We start from the raw sequence: 17082 nt of genomic DNA on the forward strand, positions 1-17082 counted from the left end.
TAAATGTATATGGTGGGCGTCTGCATAGCCTATGTCCTTCTGCTGCAACTGCCCTTTCCAACGCTGTATTGGGTGTTGTGATTGGTGCTGTGGTTCCTGAGATTACCCGCCTCAAAGGTTTGGGCTCTCTCTTTATTATATCAGTACCAGCAGCCCGTCCCGACGTTGTCCTAGTATGAATTGCTGCCGGCCAGTAGTATATTGTTTTGTAGGATTTCGTTTTGATAGCATTTCTTATTTGTGACAGGCCTGTGAAACGCTCTGATTCACAGTGCACTGCTGATGCACTAAAGAGTGCGCATTCAGTAGTGAGAGAACTCGAGTTTCCCTACTTTATTTTTCCTTGCAATATTATATAGCGCGAACTCGACAACATGGCATGAGCACAATTTACATTACAGAATAACACATTGATTTGTGGTAGGCACGGGGAGACAAAGCTATTTGCCTGGAATCACAGAATGTTGAGCTGATGCCGAGATTCCAACGTAGCTCCCCATCTCTAAAGTTCGCAATTCTAGAACTTGTGGTGGGAGGTGTGTCTAAAAGTGTATGTCGGTGCTGGGCATCAATGAGAGAGACCTGTGCATTTTTCAAATCGGTGTTGAAAAAATATGAGTATGTTGCTGGAGATGTGGGCCGCCGTGCCACCAATGTACTTACGGGGGAGGGTAAACACCCATTATTCCGCAAATTTCTTTCCGCATACCATCACTCTGCATACTTTCATTACGAAAGTACCATGACTCCGCAATGCCATTATAACGCATGGCATTACATTTTATATGCTTTTACCACGCATACATTTACAACGAAATTTGTTGTAAATGCATGAATGGTAAAAGCATGTTTTTTAAAAATGTTTGGATAAGGCAAGTATGGGTATAGGGGTATACGTTTTGGCGTACTGAGGTATATGTTTTGGGGTGTTTGGGTATTTTAATGGTTCAGATATAGTTTTGGGTTATGGGGTACAGGGGTATTTTTAGGGTTCAGGGCTAGGTTTGGGTTTTGGGGTATAGGGGTATTTTTAGGGTTCAGGGGTAGGTTTCGGTTGTGGGGTACAGGGGTATTTTAAGGGTTCAGGGCTAGGTTTGGGTTTTGGGGTACAGGGGTATTTTTAGGGTTCAGGGCTAGGTTTGGGTTTTGGGATACAGGGGTATTTTAAGGTTCTGGACTAGGTTTGGGTTTTGGGGTACAGGGGTATTTTTAGGGTTCAGGGGTAGGTTTGGGTTTTTTGGGTACAGGGGTATTTTAAGGGTTATGGGCTAGGTTTGGGTTTGGGGTACAGGGGTATTTTAGGGTTCAGGGGTAGGTTTGGGTTTTGGGGTACAGGGGTATTTTTAGAGTTCAGGGGTATGTTTGGGTTTTGAGGTACAGGGTTATTTATAGGGTTCAGGGCTAGGTTTTGGTTTTGGGGTACAGGGGTATTTTTAGGGTTTAGGGATAGGTTTGGGTTTTGGGGTACAGGGTATATTTATAGGGTTAAGATGGGTTAGTGTTTAAGGGTGTTGGGGTATTTTCTAGAGTAAGGGTGGGTTATGATTATGGAGTGCAGGGGTATTTAAAGTAGGGGTGGGCGGAATTGGTGCGAACTTGGTACAATAAATCCGCAATATTTCATTCTGTCAGATTTCCAATTATTAAAACAGAAACCTCATATATTCAAGGTAAAATAGCAAGTATTTCTACATGCTAAAATGCATATAGTCATTTCACAAAAGTGAAAGTAGCTTCCAGCAAGCAGTGAGAGAGGTGATGATTTTGAGATCAAGCCCCTGCAAACCATTATGGGACGAGATTAGCAGTGGGAAGTGAATATTATAGTATCCAAATAATTCTACAAAGAGCTGCAGTTCACCTCGTTCTCCCCAGTTGTCCCCAAGAGGAAAATGCAATAGCATTTAAAATATTATACATCAAGCTGCAGTTCACCTCATGGTCCCTAGATGTCCTTGATGAGGCAAATACAATAGCATTTAAAATATTACACATCAAGCTGCAGTTCACCTCATGTCCCTAGTTGTCCCTGATGATGCAAATGCAATAGCATTTAAAATATTATATATCAAGCTGCAGTTCACCTCGCCGTCCCTAGATGTCCCTGTTGAGGCAAATGCAATCGCATTTAAAATATTATACATCAAGCTGCAGTTCACCTCGTCGTCCCAAGATGTCCCTGATGAGTAAAATTCAAAAACATTGAAACCCTTTCATGAATGCTAAAAATTATGCTAAGCTTATCTCATAATGCTTTGCAGGGCCTTTTAGTTGTATTTTTGCCCATAACTGTGCTTGGGGTGGTTCTGAGAGAATGGGACCACCACTGAATTACTATTTAAATGGAGCAGGAATGTATAGAACCTGGGAAGAAAAAACAACATTCGTGACGGAATGCCCCCAGCGATTGTCACGCCCCCAGCACACACCCACAGCACAATGCAGACACGCCCACAAGGGACTACTTTGCTGGCACGGTTCTTTTACATTTTAAATGTATATGGTGGGCGTCTGCATAGCCTATGTCCTTCTGCTGCAACTGCCCTTTCCAACGCTGTATTGGGTGTTGTGATTGGTGCTGTGGTTCCCGAGTTTACCTGGCCAAAAGGTGCAAGTTCTCTCTTTATAATAGTAGTATAGACTAGCAGCCCGTCCCGACGTTGTCCGGGTATGAATTGCTGCCGGCCAGTAGTATATTGTTTTGTAGGATTTCGTTTTGATAGCATTTCTTATCTGTGACAGGCCTGTGAAACGCTCCGATTCACAGTGCACTGCTGATGCACTTAAGAGTGCGCGTTCAGTAGTGTGTGAACACGAGTTTCCCTACTTTATTTTTCCTTGCAATATTTTAGAGCGCGAACTCGACAACATGGCATGAGCACAACTTACATTACAGAAGAACACATTCATTTGTGGGAGGCACGGGGAGACAAAGTGATTTCCTGGAATCACAGGATGTTGAGCTGATGCCGAGATTCGAACGTAGCTCCCCAGCTCTAAAGTTCGCAATTCTAGAACTTGTGGCTCGTGGTGTGTCTAAAAGTGTATGTCGGTGCTGGCCATCAATGAGAGAGACCTGGGCATTTTTCAAATGGGTGGTGCAAAAATATGAGTATGTTGCTGGAGATGCGGGTCGCCGTGCCACCAATGTACTTACCGGGGAAGGGTAAACACCCAATATTCAGCAACTTTCTTTCCGCATACTATCACTCCGCATACTTTCATTACGAAAGTACCGGGGCCCTCATTTATGAGAAGTGACGCATCGATGCGTGAAAGCAGCGATGCATCACTTCTCAGAGCGCCCTCCTTGAGACATGATAGATGCGTCATAATTACTGTATGACGCATCATGTCGCAAGGAGTTACAGATACGTCAGTATTTCTGACGTATCTGTAGGCGCAAAAGTGACGCATTGCTGGAGTGTGTCATAAAAGTGACACAACTCCAGCAATGTGTCCTTTCACATTGGCAAACCCCATGTGAAAGGGCCTGCATCAGTCTTACGCCTGCTGTGAGGCAGGCGTAAGATATAGACTCATTTGCATCCTAGAAGTGGTGCAGTGAAATCTCATAGACCCATTCTTGTGTCAATACGCCCCCCTTGCATACATTATACCTCGCACAGGTATAATGTGGCGCAGGGGTTTACAAAGTGACGCATCTACCTAGATGCATCACTTTGTAAACATGGCGCAACAAGGCGCATTGTTTACGCCACTGGTGCGTCACAAAAAGTGACGCACCGGCGGCGTAAAAGTGACGCACAGCCTCATAAATGAGGCCCCATGACTCAGCAAAGCCATTATAACGCATAGCATTACATTTTATATGCTTTTACCACGCATACATTTACAACGAAATTCGTTGTAAATGCATGAATGGTAAAAACATGTTTTTTTTAAATGTTTGGATAAGGTAGGGGTATATGTTTTGGAGTACTGATTTATATGTTTTGGGGTGTTTGATTATTTTGAGGATTCAGATATAGTTTTGGGTTATGGGGTACAGGGGTAGTTTTAGGGTTTAGGGATAGGTATGGATTTTGGGGTACAGGGGTATTTTTAGGGTTCAGGGCTAGGTTTGTGTTTTGGGCTATAGGGGTATTTTTAAGGTTCAGGGGTAGGTTTAGGTTTTGGGGTACAGGGGTATTTTAAGGGTTCAGGGCTAGGTTTGGGTTTTGGGGTACAGGGGTATTTTAGGGTTCAGGGGTAGGTTTGGGTTTTGAGGTACATGGGTATCTAGAGGGTTCAGGGCTAGGTTTGGGTTTTGGGGTACAGGGGTATTTTTAGGGTTTAGGTTTAGGTTTGGGTTTTGGGGTACAGGGTATATTTATAGGGTTAAGATGGGTTAGTGTTTAAGGGTGTTGGGGTATTTTAAGGAGTAAGGGTGGGTTATGATTATGGGGTGCAAGGGTATTTAAAGGGAGCAGGGTGGGATTGCACACAATATGAGACATGGCATGAAGGAAGGAACGTACCACACGACCCCAGCGTTTGTCAGGCCTCCAGCACATGCCCACAGCACAATGCAGACACGCCCACAAGGGACTGCTTTGCTGGCACGGTTCTTTTACCTTTTAAGTATATGAAACCATTCTTAACCCTATAAATATACCCTGTACCCCAAAACCCAAACCTATACCTAAATCCTAAAAATACCCCTGTACCCCATAAACCAAACCTACCCCTGAACCCTAAAACACATGTGTACCCCAAAACCCAAACCCAGCCCTGAACCCTTAAAATAGCCCTGTGCCCCAAACCCAAACCTACCCCTGAACCCTAGAAAATACCCCTGCACCCCAAAACCCAAACCTAGCCCTGTACCCTAAAAATACCCCTATACCCCAAAACCTAGCCCTGAAACCTAAGAATACGCCTGTACCCCAAAACCCATACCTATCCCTAAACGCTAAAACTACCCCTGTACCCCATAACCCAAAACTATATCTGAACCCTTAAAATACCCAAACACCCCAAAACATATACCTCAGTACCCCAAAACATATACCCCTATACCCATACTTACCTTATCCAAACATTAAAAAAAAATGCTTTTACCATTCATGCATTTACAACGAATTTTGTTGTAAATGTATGCGAGGTAAAAGCATATGAAATGTAATGCCATGCGTTATAATGGCATTGCGGAGTCATGATACTTTCATAATGAAAGTATGCGGAGTGATGGTCTGCGGAAAGAAAGTTGCGGAATAATGGGTGTTTACCCTCCCCCGGGTAAGTACATTGGTGGCACGGTGGCCCACATCTCCAGCAACATACTCATACTTTTTTCACCACCCATTTGAAAAATGCACAGGTCTCTCTCATTGATGGCCAGCACCGACATACACTTTTAGACACACCTCCCGCCACAAGTTCTAGAATTGCGAACTTTAGAGCTGGGGCGCTACGTTCGAATCTCGGCATCAGCTCAACATCCTGTGATTCCAGGCAAATCGCTTTGTCTCCCCGTGCCTACCACAAATTAATGTGTTCTTCTGTAATGTAAATTGTGCTCATGCCATGTTGTCGAGTTCGCGCTATATAATATTGCAAGGAAAAATAAAGTAGGGAAACTCGAGTTCACACACTACTGAACGCGCACTCTCAAGTGCATCAGCAGTGCACTGTGAATCGGAGCGTTTCACAGGCCTGTCACAGATAAGAAATGCTATCAAAACGAAATACTACAAAACAATATACTACTGGCCGCCAGCAATTCATTCCCGGACAATGTCGGGACGGGCTGCTAGTATATATATATATATATACATATATATATATATATATTTTTTTTAACCTTTATTTAAGTTATATAAAGGCACACATACAGGAAAAAGATAATCTACAATATGCTCATAATATGTGAGAGTCCCGTTACAAAATTACATTTCTCGCAGGTGTCAGAAAAAACCTGTATAAGTGCCATTCCTTATAACCCGGTGGCAGGGTATTATGCATCAGAAAGGACTAAACATGAAGCCTGTTTTAAGTGATCCACCCCTTCCATTTGTCCGTATGCCAGAGTGCACCAGCTTCTGCCTCCCCCAAAAGTGCTCGGTCAACATAAACATAAGTCATTAGTTTGTTAAGGAAGAGGTTCCTGCAATCAGTGGCAGAGATTTCTTTATGAAAAAAAAGAAACAGTTCTGTGAGTCCCAGAGGGATTCTTTTACACAGTTCAAAAGTCTCCAAGCCGTGGGAGGACGTTTCTCAGAGATAGAATGTCCGTACAGCACAGTGTCCCAATTCAACACAGCAATGTCCATGACATGGAGAAGAAAAGGCTTTACCAAAGTCCAAAAGGCTTGCGCCTGCCTGCAGCCCCATAACAGGTGAAAGACAGTTTATTCGTGGCCGCAGTGGGAACGTGAGCATTGCGCTGATGGTTCCAATTCTCTGTCTGTCTGTCTGTCTGTCTGGCAGGCAGTTGTGTATGCTCATCCCTGCCAAGTCCCTCTTGCTGTGTGTGAGATCTCGGTGACCCACCATTCTCCAGACGCGCAAAGACTGAGACTCTGACTGGAGACCCACTTATTGGGGTTTTTCATGGGCGACCAAAGCCTGTTTCAGGTTTTTCGCATGGAAGCATGAGTATGCTGGAGTCCAGAGTCTTTAGAAAGTTGCAAAGTCCATTATATTATGGGGGTACATTCAGTGCAAATGGCATTAAATGTGAGTGGGTAAACAATCCATATCCCAGCAGCATAGTTCCCAAGAAATACTTGGTGAAAAAACTTGGTACAGACATGGAATCCACATTGGTCCGTGATACAGCATAGCATAATACTTTAGAAAAGAGAAACACTTCAATATTAGGGATACTCTTCCCCTCATTTTTCAAATGGAGCACATCTTTTCCCTGCTCAACTTTCCATTTTGAAAACCCCAAATGAAAGACAAGATCAATTTGGAGCATTTCTGCAATGTGCAAGCCTGTGGAGGGAAAACCATAGACAGGTATAGCAGGACAGGAAGAAGAACAGCTTTTGTTACCATGATCTTACCCTCAATGGTGAGTTTGCGCGATTTCCAGAAGGTGATCTTTTTTTTTTTATTATTTCCTGCACTTCTTTCCAGTTTTTCTCTACATGAGTATCTGCAGCAGCAGCAAAGTGCACCCCTAGGGCCTCATTTATGAAAAGTGACGCATCGGTGCGTGAAAATAGCGATGCGTCACTTCTCAGTGCGCACTCCTTGCGTCGTGATTGATGCGTCATATTGATTGATGCGTCATATTATGTCGCAAGGAGTTACAGATACATCAGTATTTCTGACGTATCTGTAAGCGCAAAAGTGACGGATTGCTGGAGTGTGTCACAAAAGTGACGCAACTCCAGCAATGCGTCCTTTCACATGGGGCAAGCCCCATGTGAAAGGGCCTGCGTCAGTCTTGCGCCTGCTGTGAGGCAGGCGCAAGATTTTGACGCAACGACATCCTAGAAGTGACGCAGTGAAATCTCATGGATTTCACTGCGTCACTTCTACGAGGCTTTTTGCGGGGTAACGCCCCCCTGCATACATTATACCTGACGCAGGTATAATGTAGCGCAGGGGTTTACAAAGTTATGCATCTGCTTAGATGGGACAAAGGACATCCTTGTCGCACCCCAGCACGGATGGGAAACTCTTGTGTGTGGAAACCATTGATGCTCACTCTGCTGTGTGATGTGTTATACAGAGTGCGTACGATGCTTATGATATTTTGCTGTACATTCATGCGTTGAAGTGCAGCAAAAAGCTATGAGTGAGCCACCCGGTCAAAGGCTTTCTGGAAATCCAGACTTAAAACCCCAAGTGATAGAGATCTTTCTTGAGCATACCACAGAACATCCCTAATGGTAACCAAACTATCAACGATGGTGCGCCCTTGAACTGCACATGTCTGGTCAGGGTAGATACATGAATGAAGAACTTTCCTGAGCCTACGCGCCAGGACTTTAGATACTAATTTGTAATCCAGTTTAGTAGTGAAATTGGTCTCCAGTTTTGGAGTGATGTTTCATCTCCTTTTTTATAAAGGAGGGTGATAACCCCTGCAGAAAAATCATGTGTAAAACAACTATTTAAAAGCTTTGAATCAAGCTGCAGTTCCACTTGTCGTTACTAGATGTCCCTCACGAGTCAAATGCAAAAGCATTGAAATTATTACATCAACCTGCAGTTCCACTAGTCGTTAGTAGATGTCCCTCGCAAGTCAAATGCAAAAGCATTGAAAACCTGAGCTGAGAGCTAATACTATCAATTCTACAAAGAGCTGAACTGCAGCTTCATGAAAGGGTTTCAATGCTTTGCATTTGACTCGTGAGAGACATCTAGTAACGAAGAGTGGAACTGCAGTTGTATTCAATTCTTTTGCATTTGACTTGTGAGGGACACATAGTACTGAGGAGTTGAGGAGTATTCACTGCCCACTGCTAATCTCATCCCATAATGCTTTGCAGGGCATTTGGTTGGGATTGTATTTTTGCCCATAATAACTGTGCTTGGGGTGGTCCTAAGAGAACTCTGTGCACCGCTAGCCTTGTGGCTGTGGGCTACTGCTGACTGCAGCCTCCGGCCTACACTGCAGACTGCACCCCGTCTTCCTCTCTGTCTTCTCCTTGTCCTTACCCCACCCCGTTGTTCCTTGCTGGTGGTCTGTGTGGCTTGTGGGGTTCGCGTTTGCCTCTGCACTCAGTCAGGGTACATCCATGTTGCTACGCACTTTGAATTGTTTTTTGTGTGTTGCTTTTGTGGCTTTTATAGTGCATTTTCCCGCCAGGCGTGTGGGGTGTGCAGGCCTGCCGCTGGTTTTCGCTGGTTTTCTTATTGCGACTGGCCTCATCTCAAGATTTCTTGCGTTCGTGTTTCGCCTTTTTGCGGCGTGGCGTTGATTTTAACGTGGTCATTTGACACGTAATCTGGAGACTATAGCATGGTAGCGCCGTGTTGTCAATACTTAGTTAACACAGCGTAATTTTCCAATGATGGGCTGCGATGTTGAAGGTTGCGTTAAGTTAGTTTTGCAATGGTTATCACACGTTCTTGATGATATACCCCTGAGTGTGTGTCACTTCCTGTTACCGGTCTTACAGGAACACTGGAATACTACTGCAACAAAACAAAAAAAATATATGAGAGTGCTTTTTAATTAAATCTGAGAGTAAAATGTTTCTAAACAGATCACTTTATGAATGTTTCTTGAGTCTTTTTGGGTACAAATGTATTTGTTTTTCTATTTTTACGATCCCACTGCAGTTTTGCAGGAGTACCGCAAGACCGATGACACACCCATGAAAGATTAGGTTGAAATCACTGTCTGCTGCTCCTTTCATGAAATTCCACCCATAATCCTCATTTAGAACAAACACTTGTATAACAAGACAGTTTGTTTTCAGCCTTCTTCTTTTTTAGCAGTTTTTTGTCATTTTGAGGAAGGAATTTGGCATCATGGTAAGAGAGGATATCTACAGGAGGAAGAGGAGGATAGGCCACCATCCATAAACATTTTGGGGCTCATTAGGAAGTTGTGGCGTTTGCCATGGAAAGGGTGGCGGGAATTGCTTTGGGGGCCGGTTGCGGGCCCCCGGGGGGTTTGGGGGGCTGCACTTGGTATACATTGCCATGCTCAAGGTGGCAGGCATGGCACGGTGCCTGCCACATTGTGCATGGCACAACATGCCTTATTGGCATTGCGTCGGGTACTGCTCACAGTACCACCCGGTGCAATGTTAAGGATGTGGTCTGCGACCGCCACGGTGGCGGTTGCATACTAATTGGCGGTGTGGGACCGCCGCACCCCTGACGGCCGGTCCCAACACCGCCAGGGTGGCTGGCGGACTTCCTAATGGGGCCCATTGTTTTCAAAGTTAACACTAAGGGGGATATTCTCAAGAACATGTGATAACTATCGCAAAATCTGCTTAACGCAACTTTGCACATAGCAGTCTATCGCAGGAAAATAACGTCATGTTAATGTTGTATTCTCAACCCGGCGGCACCATGCGATAGTCTCACGAAAGTGCGCCAAATGATGTGTTAAAACTAACACGATGCAGGAAAATGCGAAACTTGAAAAAAGTGGCAATGTGGCCAACCGCGATACAAAAATCAGCAATAAGCAGCAACAGGCCTGCAATTCCCACGCGTAATGAGGGAAAATGCACTATAAAAGCAACCCAAAAAAATACCCTAAAGCAAAAATAAACTGTGTTGCACCATGGATGCACCCGAACCAAGTGCAGAGGACAACCTGGACCCCACAAGCCCCCAGGATGACCAGCCAGGTACCTTGGGGTCGGGGAAGGGTAAGGAGAAGAGGAAGAGGAAGACGCGGTTCAGTCTGCAGGAAAACTGGATCATCGTCACGGAGGTGATGGAACACTACCAACAACTGGGAGCGACCTTTGACCCTGTCCTAAGGCAGGTCGCCCCCCCAGCCAACACGGTCCTCCGGTGACGCCTGCCCCCGCTGACTTTGCCGCCTCGCTATCGCAGCTGCCTGTGACTCTTGCGTGAGTCCTTTGCCCCTCTGATTTCTTTTCCTGTCCACACTTGTTTGCCCGTTTTCTTTTGTACTGTTTACCCCCAATGTTGTGACTTCTTTGCCCCCCTGCCCCTGTTTTGCTTTCTGTGTCCCTTCCCGCCGCTGCGTCCCTGCCCCCCCGCTGTCCCATTCGCCCGCCCCACTCCCGCCTCCCAGCTGCTCCTCCCTCCCACAGCCCCTCATATGGAGGCCGTGCGGCTGTGAAGGGAGCGACCTTTGACCCTGACCTCAGGCAGGTCTCCCCCCCGCCGCCACATGGTCCTCCTGTGACGCCTGCCCCTGCTGACTTTGCTGCCTCGCTCTCACCGCTGCCTGTGACTCTTGCGTGAGTCCTTTGCCCCTCTGTTTTCTTTTCCTGTCCGCACTTGTTTGCCCGTTTTCTTTTGTACTGTTTACCCCCGCTGTTGTGCCCTATGTGCCCCCCTGCCCCCGTTTTGCTTTCTGTGTCCCTTCTTGCCGCTGCGTCCCTGCGGCCCCGCCCCCCGCTGTCCCATTCGCTCGCCCTGCTCCTGCCTACCAGCTGCTCCTCCCTCCCACAGCCCCTCAAATGGAGGCCGCACGGCAGTGAAGGGAGCCACCTATGACCCTGTCCTCAGGCAGGTCGCCCCCCCAGCCGCCACACGGTCCTCCTGTGATGCCTGCCCCCGCTGACTTTGCCGCCTCACTCTCGCCGCTGCCTGTGACTCTTGCGTGAGTCCTTTGCCCCTCTGATTTCTTTTCCTGTCTGCACTTGTTTGCCCGTTTTCTTTTGTACTGTTTACCCCCACTGTTGTGCCCTCTGTGCCCCCTGCCCCGTTTTGCTTTTTGTGTTCCTTCCCGCCGCTGCGTCCCTGCGTCCCACCCCCGCTGTCCCATTCACATGCCCCACTCCGCCTCCCAGCTGCTCCTCCTTCATATGGATGCCGTGCAGCGGTCACGCAGTGGACGCGCGCAGCTGGCGCAACTCTGGCGCGCCGAAGGCACGCCAAAGGCCAGCCCGTCTGTGCCCGTCCGTGCCTGGACCGCGCCCAGCGCCAGAACCCCTGGCCCTCGCCGGAGCCAGGGCACCCGACTGAGATACGACACCACCACCCTCAACGCACTCAACACCGGACGACCACCCGCCTGCTACCGAGCCACCCCGAAGCAAACCCACGGACCCTTCAACTGCCAAGCCTGCAAATTTACCTGCCTCCCAACCTACACCCCGCCCGTCGAACCCAGCAACAACAACAACAACAACCTCAAATGCATCCTCCTCAACATCTGCTCCGTCCACAAACACGCCATGGAAATCTGGGACCTCCTTGACACAACAGCACCGGACGTCGCCTTCCTCATGGAAACCTGGATGAATGCCTCCTCGGTCCCCGACATCGCCATAGCCATCCCTGACGGCTACAAGATCTCCCAAAAGGACCGCGTCAACCAAACCGGAGAAGGAATCGCCATTGTCTACAGGAACACCATCAGCGTCACGACCAACGCCGAAGACACACTCTCCACCGCTGAACACCTACACTTCCAGACCTGCACCGACACCCAAAACCACACTCAGAGGAACCCTCGTCTACAGACCCCCAGGCCCACGCACACAATTCAGCGAAACCATCGCCGACTTTGTCAGCCCGCACGCACTAACCTCATCAGAATACATCCTCCTAGGGGACCTGAATTTCCACCTGGAGAACAACAACGACAGCATCACTACCACCCTGCTCAACAACCTCGCCAACCTCAGACTCAAGCAACTGGTGAACACCCCCACCTACTATGCCAGCCACACGCTGAACCCCATCTTCTCCGCCAGCAACCACGTCTCCTTCAGCCACTCCACCAGACTACACTGGACCGACCACAGCTGCATCCATTTCACCTAGAAGAAGACTACAACACACCGACCGCACGCTACAGATGGCCCGCAGATGCTGGAGCAAAGTCACCACTGACCAACTTACTTCATCTCTGAGCCAGAACCCAGCAGCCGACACCTCCGACACCAACGACGTAGCTCACAATCTCACACAGTGGATCACCAACTGCGCCGACAACCTCGCTCCGCTGAAGAACCCCTCAGGCAAGACCAGCAACAGAAAAACCACATGGTTCACCGACGCCCTCAAAGGCTCAAAGAAATCATGACGCACGCTCGAGAAAACCTGGCGCCACGAACGGACGACAGAAAACATGACAGCCCTCAAGAACGCCACTCGCGAACACCACCAGCTGACCCGCACCACCAAAAGGACATTGTTCAAAGAGCGGCTGGACAACAACACCCACAACAGCAAGGAACTCTTCAGCATCGTAAAAGAGCTCTCCAACCACAACGCCAGCAACAACGACATCACACCCTCATAAGACCTCTGCAACTCCCTCGCCACGTCCTTCTACCGCAAGATCGCAGATATACACAACAGCTTTGATGCCCATACACCGCCTCCAGTCACCAAACCAATGACCCCCATCGCCACCCTAAGCGACTGGACCCCCATCAGCACAGAAGACACCACCCACGTCATGAACACCATCCACTCCGGCTCTCCCTCTGACCCATGCCCCCACCATATCTACAACAAAGCAAAGGCCATCATCGCACCCCACCTCCAGAACGTCATAAACAACTCCTTTGCTTCAGCCACCTTCCCAGAGAGCTGGAAGCACGCAGAAATTAACGCCCTTCTGAAAAAACTCACAGCTGACCCTAAAGACCACAAGAACTTCCGCCTCATCTCTCTTCTTCCCTTCCCGGCTAAAGTCACCGAGAAGACCGTCCATAAACAGCTGACTGCATTCCTCGAGGCAAACAACTCGCTCGACCCATCCTAATCCGGATTTCGAGCCAACCACAGCACCGAGACAGCCCTCATCGCAGCCACCGACGACATCAGGACCCTGATGGACAACGGGGAGACAACCGCACTCATCCTCCTGGACCTCTCAGCCTCCTTTGATAATTGATACCATCTGCCACCACACCCTAATAACCCGCCTCTACAACCCTGGGATCCAAGGAAAAGAGCTGAACTGGATCACCTCGTTCCTCTCCAACAGAACTCAGAGAGTCCACCTCCCGCCGTTCCGCTCCACGGCTACCAAGATCATCTGCGGCATACCCCAAGGCTCCACGCTCAGCCCAACCCTCTTCAATATCTACATGAGCCCCCTCGCTGCCATCGCACGCAATCATAACCTCAACATCATCTCCTACGCCGACGACATCCAGCTGATACTCTCCCTCACTAAAGACCCAACCACCGCCAAAACCAACCTCCAGGAAGAAATGAAGGATGTCGCGGAATGGATGAAGCTCAGTCGGCTGAAACTGAACTCAGACAAAATGGAGGTCCTCATCCTCGGACAATCCCCATCCGCCTGGGACGACTCCTGGTGGCCCACAGCTCTGGGCACCGCAACGTCACCCACGGACCACGCACGCACGCAACCTGGGATTCATCCTGGACTCCTCGCTCACGATGACCAAGCAAGTCAATGCCATCTCATCCTCCTGCTTCAACAACCTGTGCATGCTCCGAAAGATCTTGCGGTGGAACCCCGCAGAAACCAGAAAGATGGTCACGCAGGCCCTTGTCACCAGCCAACTAGACTATGGGAATGCAATTACGCAGGAACCCCAGCCAAACTTCAGAAACGACTTCAGCGGATACAGAACGCCTCCGCACGACTCATCCTCAACATCCCTCGCCACAGCCACATATCGGCCCACCTGAGAAACCTGCACTGGCTCCCCGTCAGCAAGAGGATCACGTTCAGGCTCCTCACCCACGCACACAAAGCACTCCAAGACATGGGCCCGAATACCTCAAAAACCGCCTCTCATTCTACTCTCCTACCCGCCAGCTCCGCTCCGCCAGCCACGCCCTGGCAACCGTCCCACGGATCAGCAGAGTCACCACCGGAGGAAGGTCGTTCTCCTACCTGGCCGCCAAGACATGGAACTCCCTCCCCGCACACCTACGACTGACCCAGGACCATCTCTCCTTCAGGAAACACCTCAAGCCCTGCGTATTCGAGCAGTAGCACCCCTCCCCCCCTTCCCTTCAGCACCTTGAGACCCTCGCGGTTGAGTAGCGCGCTCTGTAAATGTATTGATTGATTGAACTGTTCGTCACCTCAACTGTGTCATTGGCAACACAAACAGAAATATGGCAGTCCATCATGAACAACGTCAATGCAGTCGGAGTGTGAGGAGATCAATGGAGGAGTTCAAGAGGTGCTGGCATGATGTGACAAGCCAAACCAAGCAGCAACTCGCTGCTAACCGGAAGGCAGCAACGGCGACTGGAGGTGGGAGTCCTGCACCACAGGAGGAGCTGGATGAGCTGGAGGAAATGGTGGCTACAGTCAGTGAGGAGACAGTGCAAGGAGTGGCATTATATGACCTGAGCCAACAGCAACAGGGTGAGCAACTACCAGGGACTGGGGAGACATGGGGAGATGGGCACAATGGCACACATGCACAATCATGTGTAGCACACTGCACACCCACAATGACTGTGGAACATGTCGCCGATATCTTTGGCACACTGCAGCACATATAGAAACACCAAATAGGACCACATACACTATGTGCCCAAAGGCCCCCCTATCACCAATCTCACAACCTACCCATGCACATGTGCTGAACCCAGCAAAGCTGCGGCCCTGTGAGCCACATTGACAATGCCATTTCATGGCTGCAGTCAAAAGAACATGACAAGCCGCATACCACGACACTGAGGTGGCCTAGTGTGGATCACATCCTCAAAGGAGCAGGTCACACTCTGACACATCCACATGCACATACAACCCCTGATGTCAACAAAACATCTGCAGACAAACAATGCACAAGACTCAAAATTCCGTACAAGAGCGCAAATGACCCAAGTCGCCAACATCTCAGCCAACATCTCAGCACCGTAAAAGCAACAAGCTACCGGAGGCGCTCCGTAGAGAAGCCAACCTCCTCCGTTTTAGGAAAACCTTGAAAACTCTACTTTTTAAGGATGCGTTTACATCTCCGTAGTCTATGTTAACACTTCTTTATCCTCATTCCGTCTTTGTTGCTGTACTTTGTCAGTAGCGCTTTGAGACCTGTTGGTGAGTTGGCGCGATACAAAACTCAGTTACAATTTACAAATTACAAATTACACGACAAAGGCACAGCGCCTCAAAGGGATAAAAGGCCACCAAATCAGAGCAGCAGGGCGAGTCTCCCACAATGCAGCACCTCAACATTGACAAAAATGGGGTACAAAGTGCTACACTCACACTACAGAATAGAGGACACAACGTGTGCCGCTTGTGCATAGAAACTGTCCAATCACATCTGGCATAGCATGAAATTGTGAAATGATAATATACGTGTACAACCTCACATCCGTCATGTAGTCGAAATGTCCACTGTCTCCCATCAAATACCCAGCTCCTCCAGAACAGTCACAATGTACATTGTCATGCAGTCTGTATGTAAACATGTACAATGTATGCACATACATGAAACACACTGTTGAGCTGCATCTCCCCTTCACATTGCAGAGGGACAAACAACACCTCCTGCAGAGCAGACCGGACATCTCTCCAGTGACGATGAAGAGGACCTCCTGGACATCTGTTCCGACACCCTCTAACGGCTCATGGACACCCTCCGCAACTCATCTCCAGGAGCAGGGCAGCCCAGCTGCATCGAGGTGATCCCATCCCCTGCACAGACCACACTGCAGGAAGCGCCCACCACCAACGCTGGCTCCCAGCACCTCACCGAAGAACATATGACATTCCAACGCCGTGTGTTAGACTGGCAGAAGCGGGTGGCTGCACAGGTATGGGTGGGTATCGACCTCATGGCAGCCAAACTTGATGCCATACAAGGGTGTATAAGTCCCATCAGGGACCACTTACAGTCCCTAATGGATACCCACAGTCCGTTCCATGCCCTACAAAAATTCTTGGCTGGCCTCGTTTGGAGCCATTACTCAGATACAAGAACTGTCTAGTCAGACAGGCTCCAGCAACGACAGCAAAGAGTTGGCACAGATGCGGAGGACAATGGCGAACATGCAGCGGATGCAGGCAGGAAGGATGGCTGCCACGGCTGAACACCATCAAGATGTAGCTGGGATCTACCATGCTCTGCAGGTCCTCATCTTACCATTGCTGCCACAGAGCCTGTCCAAGATGACTGTCGCAGGAACATCAACACACACATCTCCGCCCCCTGATGTGTCTGTGGCACACAGTGATTATGCCATACCACCTCCATCCCCTGATCTGTCTTTGGCACACAGTGATGCAGCCATAACACCACCTCACACACCTGGAACACCTGACACAGAAGACATATAAGAGGACAAAGATGTGGATGGTAATGACTCTGTGTCGAAAAAATTGTAGTATCATTCTTCCCCACCATATGGCCTGTCTAGCTTGGTCCAGCCCTCTGCATCATGCCCTGGAACAACACCTTCCACTGTCCCCCCAAACACTCTGCGACATTCACTTGGACTCCGACATGGACTGCCATATCTGCAATGGTTACCAATGACACAGCAATCAGGCTGCGGACTGGA

The sequence above is a fragment of the Lissotriton vulgaris genome, chromosome 1_1 (assembly GCF_964263255.1).
Source record: "Lissotriton vulgaris chromosome 1_1, aLisVul1.2, whole genome shotgun sequence".
Lineage (NCBI taxonomy): Eukaryota > Metazoa > Chordata > Amphibia > Caudata > Salamandridae > Lissotriton > Lissotriton vulgaris.